The sequence below is a fragment of the Arachis duranensis genome, chromosome 10 (genome assembly GCF_000817695.3).
Source record: "Arachis duranensis cultivar V14167 chromosome 10, aradu.V14167.gnm2.J7QH, whole genome shotgun sequence".
Taxonomy (NCBI): Eukaryota; Viridiplantae; Streptophyta; class Magnoliopsida; order Fabales; family Fabaceae; genus Arachis; species Arachis duranensis.
In genome coordinates, this window is record NC_029781.3 from 81,825,542 (window position 1) to 81,830,080 (window position 4,539).

A 4,539-nucleotide genomic window follows, 5' to 3' on the forward strand; every position below is an offset into this window, starting at 1 on the left:
ACCAACCATTATCTTTTAATTTTTGAAGGAGTAGTTTTGATGTGGAAACACTACAAGATTTTTAATAATTAGTGGAGGTTTTCTAGTGGGAATTTTTAAAAATCTACACAAAATATTTTATTTGTGGTAAATTATAAAACTCCCCTCCATAATTATAAAAAAATCCCTCAGGCCCCTACTGTTACACATAATTAGAATTCCCAAACCCCCTCCAAACAAACCCTAAACCTAACAGTCGTCGCCGTGTGAGAGAGAAGATCTCGTCAAAAAAGGTTAGCTTCAACCCTAAAGCTCACAGCCGTCGCCGCCTCCATCGCCGTCGCCGCCTCCATCACTATATCCATTCATGTCCTTGCCGCCACCGCATGCTTCGATAATCTCTTTTCCCGTTGTCTCCTCCGTCGATGCATCGTCTCCTTTGGTCGCGACGCGGTAACTTTTGAGATTTCCCTCTCTGTCTCTGTCTTTCTCTGTCTCTCTCTCTTTTCATTCTTCGTGGAATCTTTTCGATTATAGTTTGATTTATTACTTCTCTCTCTGATCTGGTTTGATTTATAACTTCTCTGATTTTGGATTTGACTTTTGTTACTTTTGTGATTATTCAGTGAATTTGATGAGGACACAACTAGTCTAGATATTTTTGCTTACTGATTTTGCGAGAAAATATTTTTTTCTGTCTAACTCTTCAAGGAATCAGTGATTTTCAGTAATATTTGAAGTTTGATTTCTATACATATGCGTGACACTCTTTTTTTTAATATGATATCCTTTATTGCGTATGCTAACGTATAATTTCTTAGATGTTGTCCTTGTTAACTCAGAGAAAGTGTTCGATGATATTCTCGTAAAAGTTCAAGGTTCTTTTTTAGTTTAAAATTCTGTAGGATAATATTACCTTGATTTTATAATTTGAAGGGAAGTAGTCCCTCCCAGACAGAACCCTCCTTGTTTTAATTTATTTGGTTTTTTAGTCTATGTTATATTCCTTAGCATTATGTGTTTTACTAATGTAAATTGTTTGGTGAAATAAAAAGGTAGTAGAGTACAAGTACAAGACCACTGATTAGTGTTTGTTAGGCATTCAAGGGAACATGTTATCTGAGGTTAGAATTTGGTATATAAATTTCGAAATATGTATTTTCATTGCTTTCTTTCTGCACATGAAAGCAACAGAACAGGTACATGAACTGAAGGGATCAAAGTAGGGACAAAGTACAATGATATATCACATGGCTGTTATAACATGACACAAATTTACAGGGTAAAGCCACATGCATTGGATCTGCAAGCTGGAATGGTGCCTTTCCTAGTCAACCTCAAATATGAGAACTAGGTTTTTGATATTTTATATTTTATAATATATTGTGGTTTATTAAGCGTATCCATCACTAATTCTTTTGCTGCAGGTCCTATTGTTCTTTTTAATTATTGTTATTATTTTGAAGTTGTTTAATTTAGTAGACTTAGATCCTCCTAAAGCCCATTTTGTTTTCTATAAGCTGGCTTCAATTTTTTTTAAAACAATTCATGAGATGTTTTATAATGTTTTTCTCATGACTTGAAAAGTGTGAACTCTCTCTGCGATGATTATGTCTTGGGTGTGGGGTTCTATATATCTTTCCCTTCTTCCCTCTGTCTTCACACTTTCTCACACTTTCCAGGCTCAGGGAAGACCACATTGCTATTAGCCTTGATTGACATTTTGCTGGAAAACTTGGCAAAGAGATGTGAAGATAATTCCACTCAATTAGTTAAGTGGGTTTAACGAGGTTACTGCTGTTTGCAACGTCCAATTGGGGTTTTACTTTTAAAATTTCACTACATGATTTGATTCCACATGGAGAAGATATAGCAGATGCTCCTTTTCAAAGAATTTCAAAAGAAATGGAGGAGAGGCAGTTAGAGATGAGGCTGGAAATGAAGGAGGCGAGAAGAACTTCAAGTTTATAGCATCGAGGAGTGGTGTGCTTCAAGCTTGCACACAAACCTCTGCTCTGATTGCTCCAAGTTTATACGGCTGGTGTCTCATGTTGCATCAGCTGAAGGGTTGCCAATTTTGGATTATTCATCACAAGTATCATGTAACAATAATACATTACTGGAGTTTCAATAGATATAATCATGAATATGATGTGTTCATTTCTTTGTTTTCTGTTCTGTTTTGCCTGCAGTTGGTTTTGAGATGTGGCATCTTGAGTTGTTTACAGGACTTGTAGTGTTCATATCATCATCTCACTATTTGCTGTTGAACACATGGACAGATTTTGCTGATTCAAGCCAAGCGGCTAATCTGCAGGTAACTGCCAAGCCATGCTTAATCAAAATGTCATTTCAGAATTAACATTTCATAATCTTGGAATTATTCTGCTGGTCCTTTGCTCTCTCCAACCCCTGGATTGCATGTTTGTTGCATTCCTTCCCGGGATTAGTGTGCCATTTGAGTATCTATCTAGATTCTTAGTTAGTGTGCCATTAATACTATAATGCAATTCATGAAAAAAGAAAGCACCTTCATCACTTACTCAACAAAATCTCTTCTAACCATGAGATTTGTTCAAGCCAAAAGAAAATTGACTAATTTCTTGATTCATTATATCATAATAATAAAATTGTATAAAGCAAGCAAGTTACTGACCACTAATTAAGGAAAGTTGCAAAGACAGTAAATTTATTGGAATCCCTGGCTTAAGGTAAAAGGGGAGGTTGGGTGAGATGATGTTATATATAAAGGTACACAGTAGCAAGCTCTTTTAACTAATTAAGAGCATATATTAACAATTATCAATATATATAATATTATATACTTGAGGGTAAAGTTACATGGTTAATAGTAGCTTTGTTTACTTCTTACTTCTCTCTCCATTTTGACAGTTGAGGGATGATTTACTGACAATCCTTACTGTTGGTCATGAGACAACAGCTGTAGTCTTTACTTGGGCAACTTTTCTTCTATCTCAAGAGTGTTAATCTCAAAGTTGATATAATTGCTTGTTCCTAAAAGACCATTCTAGATCTCTAGTTATCGGAGCTTCTCTTCAGATTCTTCTCTTTGGCCAATACCATCTTACTAATTATTGAATTCATTGCAGAACCCAGACAAAATGAGGATGGATTAAGTAGAGGTAGATTCAGTGCTGGGTAGAGGAACACCAACTTACAAATCACTTAAAAAACTGCAGTAGGTGCTCATTTCATGTCAGATTTTTACTTGCTTCCACCTGTTTGATAGCCAATATTTTATAAGGAAATACAAGGTATATAAATTTATCACAAACGGTCAATAATCTTATTTTCTAGGGAAAAAGGGAAAGGAAGAGAGAGGGGGGCTCGCCATGTCAAGATGAAAAATAGGCTCAAGTACCTTGCGGATCAGAAGGCTGAAGGGATTAACCCATACCTGCACAAGTTCTCTGTGACCATGTCAATTAGTCAATACATTAACAAATATGAATCATTGGGATGCTGTTTTTGTAGTCAATACATTGACAAAAAATATGCTTGGTTTGTAGTCTAATTATTTACATCTTTTAGGCCGTCAGTGTGGCTGTTTTTACAGAAGGGGCCAAAGCAGAAGAAGCTAGAAATGCTAGAGCTAATATAGTTGGTTGCAAAAAACTTATTGAGGAGATTGCTAGTAATAAACTGATCTCTTTTTCTCTCTCTCTCTCTCTCTCTCTCTCTCTCTCTTTTGTGTGTGTGTGTGTGTAATGTTCATCATATGAATTGGTATTATAGCTTTTTCCATTATAGTTTTTTTCTAGAGATTCAGATTTTCATAGTTTTTTTTTGTGCTTATGTTATTCATATCTAATAAAATTTGTATTTGTATCAATTACTACAGGTGGTAATAATAAACTTAAAGTTGACAAGTGCTTCTCAACTCCTGAAATGGCACCTCATCTTGGAAAGGTATTTTGAATTTGTCATCTGAATGATTGGTTGGTTTTTCTTCTTTTTCAAATTTTAGTTCTTTTAAATTTTGGAATTTGAAAAGTGAGGGAAGCCCGAGATTTGATATGATTGCATTGAACATGAACAGGTATTGTTGTTTGGAGTAATGGCTATAGAGATTAAAAGAAAGGCTCCTCATTGTAATAGAAATTCTTAAATACTCTTTAGTTTTAACAGCTATTGCAACAGTTAGTGTAATCATTAGGACTTGTTAACTGCATTGTTAGTTTGTCATTACTTCTGAATGACAAGAAGTAATTGGTCAGGATCTATTTTGGACATAAGTCTGTATTTTATCATGTTATTTTTAATATTTTGTAGTTGTAATTAATGTGATTGGAAAATGATGGTAGTATACTATATTTTATTTTAAAGTATTTTTTTATTTTAATTTTCTTCTACATTTTTAATAATAAATGATTAGTAGTGTAATAATAATGTATATTAATTTTTAAAAATTCTGTTGGCAGATTTAAAAACCTCCACAGAATAGCTGTTTTTTTAAAATGAAAAAGTCTTTTTGTGGGGGGTTTTAAACCATCACAAACATTGACCAAGAACTGTCACAAAAGTTTAATATAAAACCCC

At 34.2% G+C, this 4,539-nt stretch overlaps 1 long non-coding RNA gene across 1 annotated transcript; it reads left to right on the forward strand.

Moving 5' to 3' along the window:
- The first annotated feature begins 3,316 nt into the window (after positions 1 to 3,316).
- LOC107470511 (uncharacterized) lies at positions 3,317 to 4,089 on the forward strand. The gene is made up of 3 exons (XR_008004568.1): positions 3,317 to 3,634; positions 3,842 to 3,909; positions 4,040 to 4,089. It is a non-coding gene; the product is annotated as an uncharacterized LOC107470511 (long non-coding RNA).
- The last annotated feature ends 450 nt before the right edge of the window (positions 4,090 to 4,539 follow it).